Genomic DNA, 26,852 nt, shown 5'->3' with positions numbered 1-26,852 from the left:
ACTTTAAATCATTGCTAGTGGGAATCTTAAACCATATATTCACTTAGAAAGACAGTTTGGCAAGACATTTCTTGACAAACTAAACATATTCGTACCATATGTTCCAGCAATTTCACTTTTTTGTATTAACCAAAAGAAGTTGACAACTTATGTTCATGCAAGAAGCTGCACACAGATGTTTTTAGCAGCTTTCGTCTTAGTTGTCAAAATCTGGAAGCTAACAAAATGTCCTTCAGTAGGTAAATGGATAAATAAACTGTGATACACCCAGACAATAGAATACTACTCAGCACCAAAAAAATGAACTATCAATCAAGTCATGAAAAGTCATGGAGGAACCTTAGATACATATTACTAAGTGATGTGAACCAATCAGAAATTGTCACATACTGTACAATACCAACTATATGACATTTTGAAAAAGGCAAAACGATGGAGTAAGCAAAAAGTTTAGTGATTACCAGGGATTGGGGGAGTGATGAATAGGCGGAACACAGAGGATTATCATGGCAGTGAAAACTCTCTGTATAATACTAAAATGACTGACAGATTTCATTATGTATTTGTCCAAACTCATACAAAGGGCAGAGCTGTCCAAGACCATGGGAACGTACCTCTTGCATCAGTATGACCTGGATGTGCCACATGGAGTGAAAGGAGATAATTTTGGAGCTTCCAGATTTGACTGCCCCCGTCCCCCTGCTCTGGATTTCAAACTTTCTCAGGGCCTGTAGTTCCATTGTTTTGGCCAATTTCTCCCATTTGGAATGGGCGTATATATCTATTCCTATACCCTCATTGTATCTAGGAAGTAACTAAATTGCTTTTGATTTCACAGGCTCATAGGCAGAAGGGACTTGCCTTGTGTTAGATGAGACTTTGGAACGTGGACTTTTGAGTTAATGTTGAAATGTGTTAAAGTCTTTGGGGCACTGTTAGGAAGGCATGATTGGTTTTGAAATGTGAGGATATGAGATTTGGGAGGCGCCAGTGAGGAATGATATGGTTTGGCTTTGTCCCCACCCAAATCTCATCTTGAATTGTAGCTCCCATAATTTCCATGTGTTGCAGGAGGAACCCAGTGGGAGATAATTAAATCATGGGCTCAGTTTCTCCTATACTGTTCTCATGGTAGTGAATGAGCCTCACAAGATCTGATGGTTTTATAAGGGGAAAGCCCTTTCTCTTGGTTCTCACTTCTCTCATGTCTGTCACTACGTAAGATTTCCTTTCACGTTCTGCCATGATTGTGAGGCCTCCCCAGCCATGTGAAACTGTGAGTCAATTAAACCTTTTTTTCTTTAAAAATTACCCAGTTTCAGGCATGTCTTTATCCGCAGTGCAAGAACAGACTAATATAGAGTTTTACCTTTTACTTTCATGACAATGAAGTCCATATATTTCTATGCTCATTGAATGTGACGACATGAATTTATTTGTGCTCATTCTATGAGTTAGATATTCTTCTTCAATTCTGTCAGTGTACTCTTTTAGTACTTGGAAAACTGTGCCCCTTCCTTCTGGCCTGCATGGCTTCACATAAGTAATGTTCATTTCTCTCTGGCTGTTTTCAAGATCTTTAAAAATATTTACTTTTCAGACATTTGTTAATCATGGGCCTGGGTGAAGATTTCTTTAGGTTTATATGTTGTGGGGTTTACTCATATTCTGAATCTGTAAGTTTATTTCTTTCATCAAATTTTCAATGTTTTAGCCATAATCTTTTTAACACATTTTCAGTCTCTCTCTTTCCTTTTCTTCTGGAACTCTAATGGTGAATGATATGAATATTATATGTCTTGTTATTATGCCACCAATGTGTGAGATTTTTTTTCCAGTTTATTTTCTCTCTGTTCAGACTGGGTAAATTCTATTGATCTGTCCTCATGTTCAGTGACTCTATTCTCATAACTACTCTATAATGAGCCCATTCAGTAAATTGGGTTTTAAAAATTATTTTGGCTATTATATATATTTAAATTTCTATTATTTCCATTTTTCATATTTTATAGTATCCATTTCTTTGCTGAGATTTTCTAATTTTTTATTTTATTTTATTTTTTGAGACAGAGTCTTGCTCTGTCACCAGGCTGGAGTGCAGTGGCACGATCTTGGCTCACTGCAACCTCCGCCTCCTGGGTTCAAGCGATTCTCCTGCCTCAGCCTCCGGAGTAGCTGGGGCTACAGGCGTATGCCACCATGCCCGGCTAATTTTTGTATTTTTAGTAGAGATGGGGTTTCACCATGTTGGCCAGGATATTCTCAATCTCTTGACCTCATGATCCGCCTGCCTTGGCCTCCCAAAGAGCTGGGACTGAGCTACCATACCCGGCCTGCAACTGCGTTTTAAAGTATTTTTATGATGGCTGCTTTAAAATCCCTGTCAGAAAATTCCAACATCTGATTCACCTTGGTGTGGTCATTTCTCTATTAATTTTCTTCATTCATGTTGTAACTTTCCTGTTCTTGATACAACAAATGATGTTTTTATTGTATTTCAGAGACTTTTTATATCATATTGTGGGGCTATGGATCCTATTTAATCTATTTCTTAGTACAAAGTTTCACTGCTGAGCTTCAGCATGAGGGCTGGTGGTGTGTATATATGCCACCTCCTCTGGGCACCATTGACAACACTCCAGTTAAAAGTGGGGCATTGATTCACACTGCCTCATTGCAGAGGAGTAGAATGTAAGTTTTGCTACTCTCTTGGCCCTTCTAACATTTCCCAGCAAAAACAGGGAAGCAGCTTGTACAACTTTGCACCATCTGTTTGCTTTTCAGTGAAGGTGTGAGCTTGCTACCGGGCCTCACTAAGAAAAGAAAGGGGTAAAAGTGGAGGCCTGATTTATACTGCTTTGGTGTTGTAGCACGGAGATAGAGGCTCAGCTTTCTGCTACAGCCATCTGACACCAATGGCAAGAAGAAGTGTAGTGCCAACTAGTTCTGCCTTGCTGTACGCCATAGAGTAGAATGAATGTGAATGTGATAAAAAGACCCATGGATCTTAAGGAAATTTCAAATTCTTAGAGACAAATGAGAGACAGAGACAGACAACTGTAGAATGAGAATGAGTAGGACTGAGTAAATATTTGTAAATGTGTTTTGAAATTCTTATTGCATACATTATGCTGTAGAATGTACTAGATAAACACTTTCAAAGTGCAAAATGAAAAGAAGTTTGAAACCACAATTTCATAGCCAGACAAACTAGCATTCAGGTATGATAGCAAATTGTAGGTATTTCAAATACATAAGGATTCAGAGTATTTATCACCAAGACTTTATTTTAAATAATTATGGAAATTTGTCCTATAAGGAAAAAATGAGGCATTCAAGAGAAAAAGAAGGCAAAGTATACTGCGAAATTGTGATTAAAAAAAAGTTTAAAGACTACATTTAAATCTAAAGAAAAATTGTTTAGCAATATTTTTTAAATAACTAAAAACTGAAAATATATAATAGATACTTTATGATACAAGAGATGTAAAACACAAAAGCACAAATGTACTAGTTTGTTGTTCCTCATTTGCTTTTGAGGGAAGAATATGAATAAAATGTTATTATAAATTTAAATTTGCAAAATATAAGTTTAATTGTAAATACTAAATTTGAAGGAAGACGTAAAATTGTCAAACATCTACAACAAAAGTTTTGGATTAATAAAATGCAAAAAAGGTAAAAGAAAAAAATAAAAGAATATTCAATAGAAAACTTAAAGTTATTGGAATATTATTAATCATAATAAATATGATTTATATAATTTCCCTCAAAAATTTTGCAAAATAAAAAAATCAAAACAAAGTGTTCCAATTATGTACTGCCTTGAAAAGATAACATTTTACAAAAAAATAAAAAACTTGAAATCATAAGACTAGAAAAATGGTGAGGGGAGACGATTACACACAGATGGCACATTTTTTGTAATTAGATTAATTTTTAATAAAAATAATAATGTTATAAATGGGGTACTCTCCTAAGTATTCAAAACAAAAATAATGTTTACTAGTATTTTCATTAAAAAAAAAGTAAGAATAAAAATGAGTGAAGTAAGCATTTATTCCAGGAAGATAAAGTAAAAACATATATGGTAAAAGATTGAGGTGATGAAATAATAAACATAATAAATTGTTTTTATAAAAGAAACACAAAAACCAATATAGTTGCTAAAATAAAATTAATATCAGCCACTTTACGTCAATGAAATAGATAAAACATTGATTAGTGATTTTTTAAAAATTTTTATTTAAAAGTTATATTTAAAAGAACATTTAATAAAAGGAATGTAACTATACAATGCAGGAGATATTTAAAGATATTAATATTAATGAATAAACCTTTATGCCAATAAAAGTTTATGTGCTAAGTGAAATGGATTTTTTTCAAAAATAGTAATTTGCAAAATTAATTGGAAATGGAAGTGCAACATCTATGGTCCAGTTACCTTAGAAGAAAATATCAGGAATTAAGGACATATCCCTAAAAACATACTAATCCTAGGCATAGTTCCAAGTGATTTCTTTTTATTTTATCTTTAAAATTTTCTATATTATAAAAACCCACTCAGAGAAATGAAAAAATGTATTATTTTCCAGGAAAAGGACAGTGGAAGAAAATCAAGATTTTATAAAACAATGAAAAAGTTATAAATAAAATGTAGGCTAATTTAATATAACAGTGATTTAAATATATATTATAACCAAGTAGAATGTATTACAGAAATGCATGAGTTGTTTAAATGAGCAAATATATTAGTGAAATAATATTAACATAGTAATAAAATAAACTCTCAGATAACTATCTTACTAGATTCTCTATACGAGCTTCCATTAAATTTAACACAGATTCCTGATTTTAAAGTAAAAGAGCTAAGAAATCATAAATTCTTATCAAGCTTGGGACCGAAACTATCTTAATTTTATAAAAGGTATCCACCAGTAATATGCAACAAAAAGAAAATGTAAGAGTAAAACATTTGAAACAACCCCATTAATGTCTGAAATTAAACAAAGTGACTATTAGCACTAATAATATTTAGCCAGGCTTGATGCAATAAGATAATTTAAAAAATAAGATTTATTAATATTTTAAAGAAAGAGAATAAGCACACAGTATTTGAAGTATTTCTCATTAGTTACCCAGAAAAGTCAAGAGATTAATTAAAAATTGGAAAATATGTTTTGTGGCCAGAAATTTATAAAATACATAAATCAATAGGTTTCCTGTAAATTATCAATGAAGAACAAGAAAATACAATGATTAGTACCAATATGTTTAAAAAGGGAAGAAAAGATAAAGTGAGGTGGGATGAAAGAAGGAACAGAGAAAGGAAAGGATGAAGGAAGGAAGAAAAGAAGGGGAAGGAATGAGATTCAGTTCACCATAGCAAAAGTACCTATTAAATGTTTCACAATAAACCCATTGATACAACTGAGCAAGATGGCTCAATAGAAGCCTACACCATTTGCTCTCCCTGAAGGAACATCAAATATTAATAACTATCTGCGCACAGAAAAGAGCCATCACAAGAACCAAAAATCAGGTGAGTAATGACAGTACTTGGTTTTTTTTTTTCCTTTTTTAAAAAAATCTTATTTTTCCATGAGGTATTGGGGTACAGGTGGTATTTTGTTACATGAGTATGTTCTTTAGTGGAGATTTATGAGAACTTTGTGCACCCATCACCCAAGCAGTATACACTGCCCCATATTTGTTGTTTTTTATTCCTCACTCCCCTCCCAATATTTCCCCCAACTCCCCAAAGTTCATTGTATCATTCTTATGCCTTTGTGTCCTGATAGCTTATCTCCCACATGTCAGTGAGAACATAGGATGTTTGGTTTTCCATTCCTGAGTTACTTCACTTAGAATAATAACCTCTAATCTCATCCAGGTCATTGCAAATGCCATTAATTCATCCCTTTTTATGGCTGAGTAGTATTCCATCATCTATCTATCTATCTATCTATCTATCTATCTATCTATCTATCTATCATCATCTATCTATCAGAGTTTCTTTACTCGATGATTAATGGGTATTTGGGTTGGTTTCACCACTTTGCTATTGTGAATTGTGCTGCTATAAACAAGTACCTTTTTTTGAATAATGACTTCTTTTCTTCTGGGTGGACAGCCAGTAGTGGGATTGCTGGATCAAATGGTGGTTCTACTTTCAGTTCTTTAGGGAATCTCCACGCTATTTTCCATAGCAGCTGTATTAGTTTACATTCCCACCAGCAGTGTAGAAATGTTCCCTGATCACCACATCCACGCCAATATCCACTTTTTTTTTTATTCTTTGGCTATGGCCATTCTTATAGTAGTAAGGTGGTATCACACTGTGGTTTTGATTTGCCTCTGCCTGATCATTAGTGGGATGTTGGGCATTTTTTCATATTTGTAAATCTTCTTTAGAGAATTGTGTATTCATGTCTTTAGCTCACTTTTTGATGGTATTGATTTTTTTTCTTACTGATTTGTTTGAGTTCATCATAGGTTCTGGATATTAGTCCTTTGTCAGATGTACAGATTGTGAAGATTTTCTCCCACTCTGTGGGTTGTCTGTTTACTCTGCTGACTGTTCCTTTTGCCATGCAAAAGCTCTTGAGTTTAATTAGGTCTCAGCTATTTATCTTTGTTTTTATTGCAATTGCTTTTGGGTTTTTGGTCATGAAATCCTTGCCTGAGCTGACATCTAGAAGTGTTTTTCCAGTGTTATCTTCTAGAATTTTTATAGCTTCAGGTCTTAGGTTTAAGCCCTTAATCCATCTTAAGTCCTTAATCCATCTTGAGTTGATTTTTGTGTAAGATGCAGATGAGGAGGATCAAGTTTCAATCCTTACATGCATCACTCTTTTTTAAACAAATTTTATTAATTTTTTATTACACTTTAACTTCTGGGATACATGCACATGCAGAATGTGCAGGTTTGTTACATAGGTATACATGTGCCATGGTGGTTTGCTGCACCCATCAACGCATCATATACATTAGGTATTTCTCCTAATGCTATCCCTCCTCTTCACCCCCACCAACCAACAGGCCCAGGCGTGTGATGTTCCCCTTCCTGTGTCCATATGTTCTCATTGTTCAACCCCCACTTATAAGTGAGAGCATGGGGTGTTTGTTTTCTGTTTCTGTGTTAGTTTGCTGAGAACGATAGTTTCCAGCTTCATCCATGTGCCTGCAAAGGACAGGAACTCATCCTTTTTTATGACTGCATAGTATTCCATGGTATATATGTGCCACATTTTCTTTATCCAGTCTATCATTGATGGGCCTTTGGGTTGATTCCAAGTCTTTGCTGTTGTGAATAGTGCCGCAATAAATATATGTGTGCATGTGTCTTTACAGTAGAATGATTTATAATCCTTTGGGTATATACCCAGTAATGAGATTGCTGGGTCAAATGGTATTTCTGGTTCTAGATCCTTGAGGAATCACCATACTGTCTTCCACAATGATTGAACTAATTTACAGTCCCACCAACAGTGTAAAAGTGTTCCTACTTCTCCACATCCTCTCCAGCATCTGTTGTTTCCTGACTTTTTGATGATCGCCATTCTAACTGGTGAGATGGCATCTCATTGTGGTTTTGATTTGCATTTCTCTAATGACCAGTGATGATGAGCTTTTTTTCATATGTTTCTTGGCCACATAAATGTCTTCTTTTGAGAAGTGTCTGTTCATATCCTTTGCCCACTTTTTGTTGGGATTGTTTGTATTTTTCTTGCAAATTTGTTTAAGTTCCTTATAGATTCTGGATATTAGCCCTTTGTCAGATGGATAGATTGCAAAAATTTTCTCCCATTCTGTAGGTTGCCTATTCACTCTGATGATAGTTTCTTTTGCCGTGCAGAAGCTCTTCAGTTTAATTAGATCCCATTTGTCAATGTTAGCTTTTGTTGCCATTGCTTCTGCTGTTTTAGTCATGAAGTGTATTCCCATGCCTGTGTTCTGAATGGTATTGCCTAGGTTTTATTCTAGGGTTTTTATGGTTTTAGGTCTTAAATTTACATCTTCAATCCATCTTGAGTTAATTTTTGTATAAGGTGTAAGGAGGGCTCCAGTTTAAGTTTTCTGCATATGGCTAGCCAGTTTTCCCAACACCATTTATTAAAAAGGGAATTCTTTTACCATTGCTTGTTTTTGTCAGATTTGCCAAAGATCAGAAGGTTGTAGATGTGTGGTGTTAATTCTGAGGACTCTGTTCTGTTCCATTGGTCTATATATCTGTTTTGGTACCAGCACCATGCTGTTTTGGTTACTGTAGGCTTGTAGTACAGTTTGAATTCAGGTAGCGTGGTGCCTCCAGCTTTGTTCTTTTTGCTTAGGACTGTCTTGGCTATATGGGCTCTTTTTTGTTTCCATATAAAATTTAAAGTAGTTTTTTTTTTCTAATTCTGTGAAGTTAAAGGTGAACAATAGCTTGAGGAGAATAGCACTGAATCTATAAATTACTTTGGGCAGTATGGTCATTTTCACAAGATTGACTCTTCCAATCCATGAGCATGGAATGATTTTCTATTTGTGACCTTTCTTATTTCCTTGAGCAGTGATTTGTATTTCTCCTTGAAGAGGTCCTTCACATCCTTTGCAAGCTGTATTCCTAGGTATTTTATTCTCTCTGTAGCAACTGTGAATGGGAGTTCACTCATGATTTGGTTCTCTGTCTATTATTGGTGTATAAAAATGCCTGTAATTTATCCTGAGACTTGGCTGAATTTGCTTATTAGCTTAAGGAGTTTTGGGGCAACATGATGGGGTTTTCTAAATACACAATCATGTCATCTGCAAACAGAGACAATTTGACTTTCCCTTTTCCTATTTGAATACCCTTTATTTCTTTCTCTTGCCTGATTGCCCTGGTCAAAACTTCCAATGCTATGTTGAATAGGAGTGGTAAGAGAGAGCATCCTTGTCTTGTGCCGGTTTTCAAAGGGAATACTTCTAGTTTTTGCCCATTCAGTATGATATTAGGTGTGGGGTTGTCATAAATAGCTCTTATTATTTTGAGATATGTTCCATCAGTACCTACTTTATAGAGTGTTTTTAGCATGAAGGAGTGTTGAATTTTATCAAAGGCCTTTTCTGCATCTATTGAGATAATCATGTGGTTATTGTCATTGGTTTCATTTATGTAATGAATTATATTTATTGATTTGCATATGTTGAACCAGACTTGCATTCCAGAATGAAGCCAACTTGATCATGGTGCATAAGCTTTTTGATTTGCTGCTGGATTTGGTTTGCCAGTATTTTACTGAGGATTTTCGCATTGATGTTCATCAGGGATATTGGCCTGAAATTTTCTTTTTTTTTTTTTTTTTTTTTTTTTGTTGTTTTGTCTCTGCCAGGTTTTGGTATCAGTATGATGCTGGTCTCATAAAATGAGTTAGGGAGGAGTCCCTCTTTTTCTATTGTTTGGAATAGTTTCAGAAGGAATTGTACCAGCTCCTCTTTGTACCTGTGGTAGAATTCAGCTGTGAACCTGTCTGGTAATGGCCCTTTTTTGGTTGGTAGCCTATTAATTACTGCCTCAATTTCAGAACTTTCTATTGGTCTATTCAGGGATTAAACTTCTTTCTGGTTTAGTCTTGGGAGGGTGTATGTGTTCAGGAATTTATCCATTTCTTCTAGATTTTCTATTTTATTTGTGTAGAGGTATTTATAGTACTCTCTGATGACAGTTTGTATTTCTGTGGGATCTATGGTGATGTCCCCTTTATCATTTTTTATTCTGTCTATTTGATTCTTCTCTCTTTTCTTCTTTATTCGTCTGGCTAGTGGCATATCTATTTTGTTAATCTTTTCAAAACACCAGCTCCTGGATTCATTGTTTTTTTATTTTTTTTTTGAATGGTTTTTCTTGCGTCTATCTCTTTCAGTTCTGCTCTAATCTTAGTTACTTCTTGTCTTCTGCTAGCTTTTGAATTAGTTTGCTTTTTGTTCTCTAGTTCTTTTAATTGTGATTTTAGGGTGTTGATTTTAGATCTTTCTAGCTTTCTGATGTGGGCATTCAGTGCTATAAATTCCCTCTAAGCATTGCTTTAGCTGTGTCCCAGAGATTCTGGTATGTTGTGTCTTCGTTCTCATTGGTTTCAAAGAACTTATTTATTTTGCCTTCATTTCATTATATACCCAGTAGTCTTTCAGGAGCAGGTTGTTCAGTTTTCATGTAGTTGTACGAAGTTGAGTGAATTTCTTAATCCTGAGTTCTAATTTGATTGCACTGTGGTCTAAGAGACTGTTTGTTATGACTTCCATTCTTTTGCATTTGCTGAGGCATGTTTTACCTCAAATTATGTGATCAATTTTAGAATAAGTGCAATGTGGTGCTAAGAAGAATGTATATTCTCTTGATTTGGGGTGGAGAGTTCTGTAGTTGTCTATTAGGTCTCCTTGGTCCAGAGCTGAGTTCAAGTTCTGAATATCTTTGTTAATTTTCTGTCTTGTTGATCTGTCTAATATTGACAGTGGGATGTTTAAGTCTCCCACTGTTATTGTGTGGGAGTCTAAGTCTCTTTGTCGGTCTCTAAGAACTTGCTTTATGAATCTCGGTGCTCCTGTATTGGGTCCATATATATATATTTAGGATTGTTAGCTCTTCTTGTTGCATTGATCCCTTTACCATTATGTAATGCCCTTCTTTGTCCTTTTTGATCTTTGTTGGTTTAAAGTCTGTTTTATCAGAGACTAGGATTGCCACCCCTGTTTTATTTTTTTTTCTTTCCATTTGCTTGGTAGACACCCCTTCATCCCTTTATTTTGAGCCTAGGTGTGTCTATGCACGTGAGATGAGTCTCCGGAATACAGCACACTGAAGCGTCTTGACTCTTGATCCAATTTGCCAGTCTGTGTCTTTTAATTGAGGCATTTAGCCAATTTACATTTAAAATTAATATTGTTGGGGGTGGAGCCAAGATGGCCAAATAGGAACAACTCCGGTCTCCAGCTCCCAGCCCGAGCGACACAGAAGACTGGTGATTTCTGCATTTCTGCTTGAGGTACCGGTTTCATCTCACTAGGGAGTGCCAAACAGTGGGTGGAGAACAGTCCGTGAAGCGCACCGTGCGCGAGCCAAAGCAGGGCGAGGCACTGCCTCACTCGGGAAGTGCAAGGGGTCAGGGAGTTCTTTTCCTAGTCAAAGAAAGGGGTAACAGACGGCACCTGGGTAATCGGGTCAGTCCCACCCTCATACTGTGCTTTCCCAACGGGCCTGGAAAATGGCACACTAGGAGATTGTGTCCCGCATCTGGCTCGGAGGGTCCTATGCCCACGGAGTCTCGCTGATTGCTAGCACAGCAGTCTGAGATCAAGCTGCAAGGCGGCAGTGAGGCTGGGGGAGGGGGCCCGCCATTGCCCAGGCTTGCTTAGGTAAACAAAGCGGCCAGGAAGCTCGAACTGGGTGGAGCCCACCACAGCTCAAGGAGGCCTGTCTGCCTCTGTAGGCTCCACCTCTGGGGGCAGGGCACAGACAAACAAAAAGTCAGCAGGAAATTCCGGAGACTTAAATGTCCCTCTCGGACTGACAGCTTTGAAGAGAGTAATGGTTCTCCCAGCACGCAGCTGGAGATCTGAGAACGGACAGACTGCCTCCTAAAGTGGGTCCCTCACCCCTGAGCAGCCTAACTGGGAGGCACCCCCCCAGTAGGGACAGACTGACACCTCACTCAGCCAGGTACTCCTCTGAGACAAAACTTCCAGAGGAACTATCAGACAGCTGAATTTGTGGTCTCACGAAAATCCCCTGTTCTGCAGCCACCACTGCTGACACCCAGCCAAACAGGGTCTGGAGTGGACCTCTAGTAAACTCCAACAGACCTGCAGCTGAGGGTCCTGTCTGGTAGAAGGAAAACTAACAAACAGAAAGGACATCCACACCAAAAACCCATCTGTACATCACCATCATCAAAGACCAAAAGTAGATAAAACCACAAAGATGGGGAAAAAACAGAGCATAAAAACTGGAAACTCTAAAAAGCAGAGCACCTCTCCTCCTCCAAAGGAACGCAGTTCCTCACCAGCAATGGAACAAAGCTGGATGGAGGATGACTTTGACGAGTTGAGAGAAGAAGGCTTCAGATGATCAAACTACTCTGAGCTATGAGAGGAAATTCAAAACAATAGCAAAGAAGTTAAAAACTTTGAAAAAAAATTAGAAGAATGGATAACTAGAATAACCAATGGAGAGAAGGGCTTAAAGGAGATGATGGAGCTGAAAGCCAAGTTTCAAGAACTACGTGAAGATTGCAGAAGCCTCAGTAGCAGATGCGATCAACTGGAATAAAGGGTACCGCTGATGGAAGATGAAATGAATGAAATGAAGTGAGAAGGGAAGTCTAGAGAAAAAAGAATAAAAAGAAATGAACAAAGCCTCCAAGAAATTTGGGACTACGTGAAATGACCAAACCTATGTCTGATTGGTGTACCTGAAAATGACGGGGAGAATGGAACCAAGTTGGAAAACACTCTGCAAGATATTATCCAGGAGAACTTCCCCAATCTAGCAAGGCAGCCCAACATTCAGATTCAGGAAATACAGAGAACGCCACAAAGATACTCCTCAAGAAGAGCAACTCCAAGACACATAATTGTCAGATTCACCAAAGTTGAAATGAAGGAAAAAATGTTAAGGGCAGCCAGAGAGAAAGGTCGGGTTACCCACAAAGGGAAGCCCATCAGACTAACAGCTGATCTCTGGCAGAAACTCTACAAGCCAGAAGAGAGTGGGGGCCGATATTCAACATTCTTAAAGAAAAGAATTTTCAACCCAGAATTTCCTATCCAGCCAAACTAAGCTTCATAAGTGAAGGAGAAATAAAATACTTTACAGACCAGCAAACGCTGAGTGATTTTGTCACCACCAGGCCTGCCCTAAAAGAGCTCCTGAAGGAAGCACTAAACATGGAAAGGAACAACCGGTACCAGCCACTGGAAAAACATGCCAAATTGTAATGACCATCGAGGCTAGGAGGAAACTGCATCAACTAATGAGCAAAATAACCAACTAACATCATAATGACAGGATCAGATTCACACATAACAATATTAATGTTAAATGTAAATGGGCTAAATGCTCCAATTAAAAGACACAGACTGGCAAACTGGTTAAGGAGTCAGGACCCATCAGTGTGCCGTATTCAGGAAACCCATCTCACGTGCAGAGACACACATAGACTCAAAATAAAGGGATGGAGGAAGATCTATCAAGCAAATGGAAAACAAAAAAAGGCAGGGGTTACAATCCTAGTCTCTGATAAAATAGACTTTAAACCAACAAAGATCAAAAGAGACAAAGAAGGCCATTACATAATGGTAAAGGGATCAATTCAACAAGAAGAGCTAACTATCCTAAATATATATGCACCCAACACAGGAGCACCCAGATTCATAAAGCAAGTCCTGAGTGACCTACAAAGGGACTTAAACTCCCACACAATAATAATGGGAGATTTTAACACCCCACTGTCAACATTAGACAGATCAACGAGACAGAAAGTTAACAAGGATATCCAGGAATTGAACTCAGCTCTAAACAAAGTGGACCTAATAGACATCTACAGAACTCTCCACCCCAAATCAACAGAATATACATTTTTTTCAGCACCACACCACACCTATTCCAAAATTGACCACATAGTTGGAAGTAAAGCTCTCCTCAGCAAATGTAAAAGAACAGAAATTATAACAAACTGTCTCTCAGACCACAGTGCAATCAAACTAGAACTCAGGATTAAAAACTCACTCAAAACTGCTCAACTACATGGAAACTGAACAACCTGCTCCTGAATGACTATTGGGTACATAATGAAATGAAGGCAGAAATAAAGATGTTCTTTGAAACCAATGAGAACAATGACACAACATACCAGAATCTCTGGGACACATTCAAAGCAGTGTGTAGAGGGAAATTTATAGCACTAAATGCCCACAAGAGAAAGCAGGAAAGATCCAAAATTGACACCCTAACATCACAATTAAAAGAACTAGAAAAGCAAGAGCAAACACATTCAAAAGCTAGCAGAAGGCAAGAAATAACTAAAATCAGAGCAGAACTGAAGGAAATAGAGACACAAAAAACCCTTCAAAAAATTAATGAATCCAGGAGCTGGTTTTTTGAGAAGATCAACAAAATTGATAGACTGCTAGCAAGACTAATAAAGAAGAAAAGAGAGAAGAATCAATAGATGCAATAAAAAATGAAAAAGGGGATATCACCACGATCCCACAGAAATACAATCACCATCAGAGAATACTACAAACACCTCTATGCAAATAAACTAGAAAATCTAGAAGAGATGGATAAATTCCTGACAAATACACCCTCCCAAGACTAAATCAGGAAGAAGTCGAATCTCTGAATAGACCAATAACAGGTTCTGAAATTGTGGCAATAATCAATAGCTTACCAACCAAAAAGAGTCCAGGACCTGATGGATTCACAGCTGAATTCTACCAGAGGTACAAGGAGGAACTGGTACCATTCCTTCTGAAACTATTCCAATCAATAGAAAAAGAGGGAATCCTCCCTAACACATTTTATGAAGCCAGCATCGTCCTGATACCAAAGCCAGGCAGAGAACAACCAAAAAAGAGAATTTTAGACCAATATCCTTGATGAACATTGATGCAAAAATCCTCAATAAAATACTGGCAAACCGAATCCAGCAGCACATCAAAAAGCTTATCCACCATGATCAAGTGGGCTTCATCCCTGGGATGCAAGGCTGGTTCAACATACGCAAATCAATAAATGTAATCCAGCATATAAACAGAACCAAAGACAAAAACCACATGATTATCTCAATAGAGGCAGAAAAGGCCTTTGATAAAATTCAACAAGCTTCATGCTAAAAACTCTCAATAAATTAGGTATTGATGGGACGTATCTCAAAATAATAAGAGCTATATACGACAAACCACAGCCAATATCATACTGAATGGGCAAAAACTGGAAGCATTCCCTCTGAAAACTGGCACAAGAGAGGGATGCCCTCTGTCACCACTCCTATTCAACATACTGCTGGAAGTTCTGGCCAGAGCAATCAGGCAGGAGAAGGAAATAAAGGGTATTCAATTAGGAAAAGAGGAAGTCAAACTGTCCCTGTTTGCAGATGACATGATTGTATATCTAGAAAATCCCTTTGTCTCAGCCCAAAATCTCCTTAAGCTGATTAGCAACTTCAGCAAAGTCTCAGGATACAAAATCAATGTACAAAAATCACAAGCATTCTTGTACACCAATCACAGACAAACAGAGAGCCAAATCATGAGTGAACTCCCATTCACAATTGCTTCAAAGAGAATAAAATACCTAGGAATCCAACTTACAAGGGATGTGAAGGACCTCTTCAAGGAGAACTACAAACCACTGCTCAATGAAATAAAAGAGGATACAAACAAATGGAAGAACATTCCATGCTCATGGGTTGGAAGAATCAATATCGTGAAAATGGCCATACTGCCCAAAGTAATTTATAGATTCAATGCCATCCCCATCAAGCTACCAATGACTTTCTTCACAGAATTGGAAAAAAACTACTTTAAAGTTCATATGGAACCAAAAAAGAGCCCACATCGCCAAGTCAATCCTAAGCCAAAAGAACAAAGCTGGAGGCATCACGCTACCTGACTTCAAACTATACTACAAGGCTACAGTAACCAAAACGGCATGGTACTGGTACCACAACAGAGACATAGATCAATGGAACAGAACAGAGCCCTCAGAAATGATGCCGCATATCTACAACTATCTGATCTTTGACAAACCTGAAAAAACAAGAAATGGGGAAAGGATTCCCTATTTAATAAATGGTGCTGGGAAAACTGGCTAGCCATATGTAGAAAGCTCAAACTGGATCCCTTCCTTACACCTTATACAAAATTAATTCAAGATGGATTAAAGACTTAAATGTTAGACCTAAAACCATTAAAATCCTACAAGAAAACCTAGGCAATACCATTCAGGACACAGGCATGGGCAAGGACTTCATGTCTAAAACACCAAAAGCAATGGCAACAAAAGCCAAAATTGACAAATGGGATCTAATTAAACTAAAGAGCTTCTGCACAGCAAAAGAAACACCATCAGAGTGAACAGGCAACCTACAGAATGGGAGAAAATTTTTGCAACCTACTCATCTGACAAAGGGCTAATATCCAGAATCTACAATGAACTCAAACAAATTTACAAGAAAAAAAACAACCCCATTAAAAAGTGGGCAAAGGACATGAACAGACACTTCTCAAAAGAAGACATTTATGCAGCCAAAAAACACATGAAGAAATGCTCATCATCACTGGCCATCAGAGAAATGCAAATCAAAACCACAGTGAGATACCATCTCACACCAGTTAGAATGGCCATCATTAAAAAAGCAGGAAACAACAGGTGCTGGAGAGGATGTGGAGAAATAGGAACACTTTTACACTGTTGGTGGGACTGTAAACTAGCTCAACCATTGTGGAAGTCAGTGTGGCGATTCCTCAGGATCTAGAACTAGAAATACCATTTGACCCAGCATCCCATTACTGGGTATATACCCAAAGGACTATAAATCATGCTGCTATAAAGACACATGCACACGTATGTTTATTGCGGCACTATTCACAATAGCAAAGACTTGGAACCAACCCAAATGTCCAACAACAATAGACTGGATTAAGAAAATGTGGCACATATACACCATGGAATACTATGCAGCCATAAAAAATGATGAGTTTGTGTCCTTTGTAGGGACATGGATGAAACTGGAAAACATCATTCTCAGTAAACTATCGCAAGGACAAAAAACCAAACACCACATGTTCTCACTCATAGGTGGGAATTGAACAATGAGAACTCATGGATACAGGAAGGGGAACATCACATTCCAGGGGCTGTTGTGGGGTGGGGGGAGGGGGGAGGGACAGCATTAGGAGATATACCTAATGCTAAATGACGAGTTAATGGGTGCAGGAAATCAACATGGCACATGGATAATATGCAACAAACCTGCACATTGTGCACATGTACCCTAAAACCTAAAGTATAATAAAAAATAAATAAAAAAATAAAAAATAAAATAAAATAAAATTAATATTGTTACGTTTGAATTTGATCCTGTCATTATGATGCTACCTGGTTATTTTGCACATTAATTGGTGCAGTTTCTTCATAGTGTTGATGGTCTTTACATTTTGGTATGTTTTGCAGTGGCTGCTATTGGTTTTTCCTTTCCATATTTAGTGCTTCCTTCAGGAGCTCTTGTAAGCCAGGCCGGGTGGTGACAAAATCCTTCAGCATCTTCTTGTTTGTAAAGGACTTTATTTATCCTTTGTTTGTGAAGCTTAGTTTGGCTGGATATGAAATTCTGGGTTGAAAATTCTTTTCTTTAAGAATGTTGAATATTGGTCCCCACTCTCTTCTGGCTTGTAGGGTTTCTGCAGAGAGATTCACTGTTAGTCTGATGGGCTTCCCTTTGTGGGTAATCTGACTTTTCTCTCTGGCTGCCCTTAACATTTTTTCCTTCATTTCAACCTTAGTGAATCTGATGATTATGTGTCTTAAGGTTGCTCTTCTCAAGGAGTATCTTTGTGGTGTTCTCTGAATTTCCTGCATTTGAAGGTTGGCCTGTCTTGCTAGGTTGGGGAAGTTCTCCTGGATAATATCCTGAAGTGTGTTTTCAAACGTGGTTCCATTCTCCTTGTCACTTTCAGATACACTAATCAAATGTGGGTTGGTCTTTTCACATAGTCCCATATTTCTTGGAGGCTTTGTTCATTCCTTTTCATTCTTTTTCTTCTAATATTGTCTTCACATTTTATTTCATTAAGTTGATCTTAAGTGTCTGATATCGTTTCTTCTCTTGATCGATTTGACTACTGATACTTGTGTAGGCTTCACGAAGTTCTTGTGCTGTGTTTTTCAGTTCCATCAAGTCATTTATGCTCTTCTCTAAAGTGGTTATTCTAGTTAGCAGTTCCAATAACCTTGTATAAAGGCTCTTAGCTTCATTGCATTGGGTTAGAACATGCTGTTTAGCTTGGGAGAGTTTGTTATTACCCACCTTCTGAAGTCTACTTCTTTCAATTTGTCTAACTCATTCTCCATCCAGTTTTGTTCCCTTGCTGGCCAAGAGTTCTGATCCTTTGGAGGAGAAGATGCATTCTGGTTTTTGGAATTTTCAGCCTTTTTGTGCTAGTTTTTCCCCTGTCTTCATAGATTTATCTACCTTTGGTTTTGGATGTTGATGACCTCTGGATGGGGTTTTTGCATGGGCATCCTTTGTGTTGATGTTGATGCTATTGCTTTCTGTTTGTTAGTTTTCCTTCTAACAGTCAGGCCCTTCTTCGGCAGGTCTGCTGGATTTTGCTGGAGGTCCACTCCTGACCATTTGCCTGGGTATCACCAGCAGATGCTACAGAAGAGCAAAGATTGCTGCCTGCTCCTTCCTCTGGAAGCTTCGTCCCAGAGGGGTACCTGCCAGATGGCAGCCGGAGCTCTCCTGTATGGGGTGTCTGTCAACCCCTGCTGGGAGGTGTTTCCCAGTCAGGAGGCATGGGGGTCAGGCACCCACTTGAGGAGGCAGTCTTTCCCTTAGCAGAGCTCAAGCCCTGTGCTGGGACATTGGCTGCTCTCTTCAGAGCCCCCAGGCAGTAACATTTAAATCTGCTGAAGCTGCGCCCACAGCAGCCCCCTTCCCTCAGGTGCTCTGTCCCGGGGAGATGGGAGTTTTATTTATAAGCCCCTGACTGAGGCTGTTGCCTTTCTTTCAGAGAGGCCCTGCCCAGAGAGGAGAATCTAGAGAGACAGCCTGGCTATAGTACTTTGCCGCCAGTGGATCTTAGCTCGCTGGGCTCCACGGGGGTGCGAGCTGCTGAGCAAGACCACTTGGTTCCCTGGTTTCAGCCCCCTTTCCACGGGAGTGAATGGTTCTGTCAAGCTGGCATTTCAGGCACCACTGGAGTACAAGAAAAAAAATCCTGCAGCTAGCTCAGTGTCTACCCAAATGGTCGCCCAATTTTGTGCTTGAAACCCGGGGCCCTGGTGGTGTAGGCACCCGAGGGAATCTCCTGATCTGCGGGTTGTGAAGACCATGGAAAAAGCTTAGTATCTGGGCTGGATAGCACCATCCCTTATGGCTTCCCCTGGCTAAGGGAAGGAGTTCCCCAACCCCTTGCACTTTCTGGGTAAGGCGACGCCCCAGCCTGCTTCGGCTCACCCTCTGTGGGCTGCACCCACTGTCTAACCAATGCCAATATGATGAACCGGGTATCTCAGTCGGTAATGCAGAAATTACACTTCTTCTGTGTTGGTCTCACCGGGAGCTGCAGACCATAGCTGTTCTTATTTGGCCATCATGCCAGCCCCTCTCCCAACAGTACTTGGTTTTAACTTTATATTGCTGAAAGAATCATTGAAGAGAATTGGAGAAACAATCTTGAATTGCTGACACCACCCCTCCTCCCTTCCCAGCAGCAGCTACATGGTGTGGAGAGAGAATCTGGGCACTTGGGGAGGGAGAGTACAGTGACTGGGGGATTTTACATTGAACTCGGTGCTTCCCTGTGACAGCAGAGAGCAAAGGCATGCTGGGCTCAGCCAGCACCTACACAGAGGGAACATTTGGACCAGCCCTAGAATCACCCATCCCAGTGGTTGGAACATGAGTTTCTTGGCAAGCCTCCTCACAGAAGGCCAAAGTTCTCTAGGGTCCTAAGTAAACATGAAAGGCAGTCTAGGACACAAGGACAGCAATTCCTAGGCACGTCCTAGTAGTACTGGGCTGGGCTCAGAGCCACTGGACCAAGGTAGCACATGACTACTGAGATACCAGCTGGGCAGCTATGAGAGTGCTTGTGCCATTCCTTCCCCAACCTCAGGTAGTGCAGCTCACAGCAACAACAGTGACTCCTCCCTTCTGCTTAAGGAGGGGAGAGTGAAGAGTGAAGAGGACTTTGTTGTACAGCTTGGATGCCAGCTCAGCCACAGTAAGATAGGGCACCAGGCAGAAACATGAGGCCTCCCTTGCAGGCCCTAGCTCTCAGATGACATTTCTATACACACCCTGGGCCAAAAGGGAATCCACTGCCTTGAAGAAAAGGACCCAGTCCTGGCCATATTCATCATCTTCTGGCTAAAGAACTCTTTGGTCCTAAATAGCCAGCAACAATACCCAGGTAATACACCATGGGCCTTGGACTCTGAGACATGCTGACTTCAGGTGTGATCTAGCACAGTCTCAGCTATTGTGGCTATGGTGAAAGACTCCAGTTTGAGAACAGCAGAGGAAAGAGTAAAGCAGACTTTCTGTTGTACTTAGGTACCAGCTCAGCCATATTGGGTAGAGAAACAAGCAGGCCCTTGGGGACTCTTAGTCCAAGGTCTAAGCTCTTGGACAGCATTTCTGGACCTGCCCTGGGCCAGAGAGAGCCCCCACTGTCCTATAGGGTGAGTCCCAGACCTGGCAGCATTCACAAGCTGACTGAAGACCCTTAGGCTTTAAGTGAACATTGGTGGTGGCCTGGCAGAACCCTCCATGGGTTGTTGGTGATGATGGCCACAGGGAGGTTCCTCTGCTTATGAAAAGGGGAGGGAAGGGCAGGGAGGACTTTGTATTATAGTCTGAGTGCCAGCTTAGCCACAGTGGAATAGAATATCAGGTAAATTTATTAGTTTTTTCTTTAATCCCTGGCTCCCAGACAGCATCTTTGGATTCAGCCAGGGCCTAGAGGAACTTGCCACCCTGAAAAGAAGGAAACAAACCTGACTGGTTTTGTCACCTACTGATCATAGAGCCTTAGGGCCTTGAATGAACATAGGTGGTAGCCAGGTAGTTGTTACAGTGGGCTTTGGGTGAGACCCAGTGCTGTACTGGCTTCAGGTCTGACCCAGGGAGATCCCAATGGTGGTGGCCACAGAGTTGCTTGCATCATCACACCCGCAGTTCAGGCACCTCTGCACAGACAAAGAGAGAGAGTGAGAGACTTCATTGTTTGGAAGAAAGTTAGGTAAAAAACAAGAGTTTCTGCCTAGTAACCCAGAGAATTCTTCCAGATCTTATCCAAGATAACCAAGGGAGCCTGCAAAGACCACAGCATTATTGGGCTCGAGGCCTAGGTCCTTTTGAATACCTGGAAAGGTTTCTCAAGAAAGACAGACACAAGCAAGTTCAGACTGTGAAGGCTACAAAAAATACCTAACTCTTTAATGCCCAAACACCAACAAACACAAGCATCAAGGTCATCCAGAAAAACATGACTTAACCAAATGAACTAATAAGGCACCAGGAATCAATCCTGGAGAAATAGAGAAATGTGATCTTTCAGATAATTCAAAATAGCTTGTTTTTGAGGAAACTCAAAGAAATTTAAGATAACACAGAGAAAGTATTCAGAAAAAACAATCGTTAAAATTTATTTGGAGTCATGACAGATCCAGAATAGCCAAAGCTATCCTGAGCAGAAATAACAAACCTGGAGGAATCACATTACCTGACTTCAAACTATACAAAAATTAGCCAGGCATGGTGGCACACGCCTGTAAGCCCAGCTACTCAGGACGTGGGGCATGAGAATCACTTGAGCCCGGGAGGCAGAGTGAGCCGAGATCGTGCCATTGCACTCCAGCCTGGGTAACAGAGTGAGACTCTGTCTCAAACAAACAAACAAAACCTACAATGAGATGTCATCTCACCTCAGTTAAAGTGGCTTTTATCCAAAAAAAAAAAAAAACCCACAAACAACAACAAAAACAGGCAATCAGGCAATTCCAAATGCTAGAGAGGGTGTGGAGGAAAGGGAAACCTCATGCACTTTTGGTGTAAATTTAGATTAGTACAACCATTATGGAGGATAATTTGGAGGTTCCTGAAGAAACTAAAAAATAGAGCTACCATACAATGTAGCAACCTCTCTGCTGGATATACACCCAAAATAAAAGAAGTCAGTATGTCAAAGAGACATCTGCACACCCACGTTTGTTACAGTTCTGTTCACAATAGTCAAAATTTGTAAGCAACCTAAATGTCCATCAACAGATGAATAAATAAATAAAATGTTGTACTTATTCAAAATGAGTATTATTCGGCCATAAAAAATATGAGATCCTGTCATTTGCAACAATGTGGATGGAACTGGAGTCATCATGTTAAGAGAAATAAGCTAGGCACAGAAAAACAAGCATTACATGTTCTCACTTATTTGTGAGATCTAAAAATCAAAACAATTGAACTCATGGAGACAGAAAATAAAAGGATGGTTACCAGCGGCTGGATAAGTTAGTGGGGTAATGGGAGGAGAGGAGGGGATGGTCAATGGGTACAAAAAAAATAGAAAGAATGAATGTGGCTTAGTATTTGACAGCACAACAGGGTGACTATAGTCAATAATTTAATTATATGTAAAAAAACTAAAAAAGTATAATTCAATTGTTTGTGACACAAAGTATAAATGCTTGAGGGGATAGATACTCCATTTTCCATGATGTGGGTATTGCTCATTGCATGCCTATATCAAAATATCTCATGAAATTCATGAATATATATACCTACTACGTACACAAAAAATTTTTAAATTTGAATTTTGAAAAAGAATAAACCCATCATTAAAAAGGAAATGTCTGCTTGAAGAAAATTACAAACTTTTAATGGTGATTGTAAACAATCTTACTTGTCATTTTTCATCTGTTCTAAAATTCATTTTTCCATATTTTGATAATTCTTATTAAAATTTTCCACATTTTAATAAATCTTACTAAAACCTGATATATTTTACAATCGGTGGTGACTGGTGGTTTAGATTCAGTGAAGTACCATAAATGAAACTGTACAACATAATTATTTATGAGAATACTGGGTAAATGTCAATTCTCCTAAAATAATGTATAAGCTCATTGTTAACTATTAAGCTTTCAATAACATGTTTTTATTCCCTTTAGTAAAACTTGAAAAGATTATTCTATATTTTACTGAGTAGAATATATTAAATAATAAAAGCAAAAGATTTCCCAAACAAAATAGTTGTGTGAGTGTATCTCTACTCAATATAAATAAATACTATAAAACTATTAGGAATTAAATGTTTGTGGTATTAGATCACAATTTAAAATCTAACTCATTTCCATTTTTCCCTACCTCAGTAAGTAGCATTCCACCCACTCTGCCTCTCAGGCCAGAATTCTTGTGGTTATTCTAAACAACTCTCATTCTTTCATATATTGCATCAAATCCAGCAGCAAATCTTATTGTCTCTGCTTCTAAGATGTACTTTGAGCCTGACAGCCACTCATCTAATGCTAATACCTTAAATCTAGACCACTAACATCTCTTGCCTGGACGACTTCAGTAGCCTAATAACTGTTTTTCTATTGGCATGGAATGCTACTGCTAAACTATCATCAGTAGACTTGTGGAATGCCTTATGACACATGACATTGCTTCTGATCAAGGAATTCACTTCGCAGGAAAGGGAGTGTGGCATGCTCACGGAATTCACCGGTTGTACCATGTTCCTGACCATGCTAAAGCAGCTGGCTTGACTGAACAGGGGACTGGCCATTTGAAGACTCAGTTACATAGCCAGCCAGGTGGCAATACATTGCAGGTCTGAGGCAAGGTTCTCCAGAAGGCTGTATATATGCTCCAAGTCAGCATCCAGTATATGATGTTATTTCTCCAATAGCCAGGAATCGCAGATCTAAGGATCAAGGGATGGATATGGGAGTGGCACCACTCACTATTACCTCTATTGACACATTAGCTAAAATTTTGCTTCCTTTTCCCACAGTGGTTGCTGGCCTGCAGGGCTTAGTTCCAAAAGGAGTACTTTCCACCAGCAGACACAACAATGATTCCCTTGAACTAGAAGTTAAGAGTGCCACCTGGCTATTGTGTAACCCTTCCTCACCATTCCCCTAAATCAATCGCCAAAGAAGGGAGTTGTGGTGTTGACAATGGTGATTGATCCTAATAAAAGTAAATTGGACCATTACTCCAGCAAGGAAGGTAAGATAAAGTATGTCTGAAATCCAAGAGATACCTTAGGCTATCTCTTAGTATTATTATTCCCTGTGAGTGTGGTCAATGGAAAATTTCAACAGCCCAATCCAGGCATGACTATTAATGGCTCAGACCCTTCATGAAGGAAAGTTTGGGTTATCTTGCCAGGTATAGAACCATGATCTGCTGAGCTCCTTGCTGAAGAAGGGAACAGAGAATAGGTAGAAAAAGAAGGTAGTTATGAATACCAGCTATGACCATGTCATCAGTTACAGAAACAATTGTCATGAGTGTTTCCTCCTTATTTTTGTTGTGAATACATTTGTGTCTACATGCATATATTAAGTAAGTATCTTTGTTTTCTTTCTCCCTTATTCCCTTATCATATAACATAAGATACACTGACTTTGTATCATAGTGTTTATATATTATTAATTTAACATTATGGTATTTAAGTTATGGAATATCAAGAGAAAAGTAAACATCATTTAAGGATTTTATCTCTTTTGGTGAAGGAATCAGTGCATTTTCAGTTGTATACAAAATAGTTGTATTATGTTAGGCAGAATTATGGCCTTGTTATTGTCTTCATTTGGAGATTAAGTATGGTATAAAAAGATTTATATGGGTGGCAAGGTGACAAGGGATAAGCTTATGATGATTAATTTTACGTCAACTTGAGTGGGTGAAAGGAAGTCAGACAGCTGGTAAAACATTATTTCTGGGGCTTTCTGTGAGAGTATTTTCAGATAAAAAAAAAGCACCGTTTGGAATGGTAGACTGAGTGAAGAAGATCACCCTTACCAACGTGAGGGGCCACATCATCCAATTCTTTGAGGGTTCAAATAGAATAGAAAGGTGGAGGAAAGTCAAATTTGTTCTCTCTGTTTAAGTTTGGACATTCATTTTCTCTTGCCCTAGGACATCAGTGCTTCTTGTTCTAAGGCTTTCAGGTTTAGACTGGGGCTACACCACCAACTTTTCTGGTTCTTCCACTTGCAGATGGAAGATCATTAGGCTTCTCAGTCTTCATAGTCACATGAGCCAATCCCTCAGAACGAATTTATTTCTACATGCCTGTGTCTACATGCCTGTGTCATTGGCTCTGTTTCCCCCAGAAAACCCTAATACGTGATTCCTTTCTTGCTCCCCTATCTTCAGCCGCCTTCTGCAAAGGCTGTTTTCCACACAGCAACAAGATATATTATTTGAACATGCAAGTCTAATCATTTCATTATTTTCTCAAATTTTCCAGTGGCTTCCCATCACACTTAGAATAAGTCCCCAATGTGCCCATGATGCCCTGCTGTATCAGGTGCCGGAATAACCACATGCAGATACTGCTCACTCTCTCATTCGCTGCAACCATTCTATCCTCCTTGTTATGTGCACATTTTCAGGACTCTAGGCCTTTGCATTTTTTATTTTCTCTCTCTGAAACGCCATTACCAAAACGTGTATGGCTCCTTTCTTCTTTTATTTATGTTTCAGATCAAATGTCATTTACGCCTATAGGGTTTTGTAACCAACTAATAGAAAATAACGATTTTCTCTACTCATCCTTGCCACTTATCTGACTCAAACTCTTTCCTCACAGTTTATATCATGGTGACATTATATCTATACATATATTGTCTGTTATTACATAAATTATTTCTTATTTACTAGAGAGAAAGGAATTCCAGAAGAGGAGGAAATAGTAGTGAATTTTTAAAAATTTAGTTTGGCAAAGATAATTTTGAGGAAAATCCAAACTCCAAAGCTATAAATAAAGGAAAGACAGGTCTGGCTGTATATAAGCTTTAAATTAAGTCTTAAAACCAGGTGTGGTGGGTCATGCCTGTAATCCCAGCACTTTGGGAAGTTGAAGTGGGAGGATTGCTTGAGCTAAGGAGCTTAAGACCAGCCTGGGCCACATAGGGAGACCCTGTCTCTACAAAAAAAACTGTTTTTAAAAACTAGCTGGGCATGGTGGTGCACACCTGTAGTCCCAACTACTCAGGAGGCTAAGGTGTGAGGACTGCTTGAGCCCAAGAGGTTGAGCTGCAGTGATTGTTGTGAATGCACCACTAAACTCCAACCAGGGCAACAGAGCGAGACTCTATCTCAAAGAAAAAAATTAAAAAATGAAATTATTTTAAAAACACCATATACAAAGTTAAGTGACAAACTGGAAAAAATATTTGTGAACTATATAATACGAAAGGTTACAATTTTGCGTATATTTAAGTTACTAAAAAGAATATAAAATAGCACAAGAACCCATCAAGAAAATGCCAAAGAAAATGTCTATACATTTCAGAAAAATGCAGCTGAGATATGATTGTCAAGCCTTCTAATAATCCGGAACATGCAAATTAAAATGAGATACAATATGCATTCAAACAGATTGATCAAAATTAGATTATTAATATCTGGTGTTGAGGAGATTTTGACAAAATGGATAGTCACATCCTATTGAGGAAGCTGGAAAAGTCCAGCTGCTTTTGAGATTAAATTCTTCAAATTAAAAATGATACACTTACTTAGAAACTCTTGTTTCTATATACCTATCTGAGAAAAATACTGTTACATCTGAAGAAGAATAAATACGCAAATATTTATTGTAACATTTTGTAAGACATAAAACTTAGAAGCAGTTAAACGTTATGCTATGTTTATTCTATGAAATATGCTGCCATTTATAAGGTAGATCTAAGATAATAATACGAATAGACCTCCTTATTTCATGTAGTTAATTGAAAAAAAGTTGCAAAGCATATGTACAGTATAATTCCATTAATCTCAAAAAATTTTAAGTGTGTATGTGTATACACATGTGTAGACAGAAGATAGATATAGATAAACCTACGTATGTGTAAGTAAATAAAT

General features: G+C 38.6%; 1 long non-coding RNA gene across 1 annotated transcript in view; it reads right to left on the bottom strand.

Annotated features, from left to right (window-relative positions):
* The window catches only part of LOC115838217, a 1,373,476-nt gene that overhangs the window by 1,009,411 nt on the left and 337,213 nt on the right, over positions 1–26,852 (bottom strand). The window lies entirely within an intron of this gene.

This window comes from Nomascus leucogenys, chromosome 14 (genome assembly GCF_006542625.1).
Source record: "Nomascus leucogenys isolate Asia chromosome 14, Asia_NLE_v1, whole genome shotgun sequence".
In the NCBI taxonomy this organism is placed as follows: Eukaryota; Metazoa; Chordata; class Mammalia; order Primates; family Hylobatidae; genus Nomascus; species Nomascus leucogenys.
Note: the sequence above shows the minus strand (reverse complement) of the source record. Positions and strands in the feature narration are given on the sequence as shown.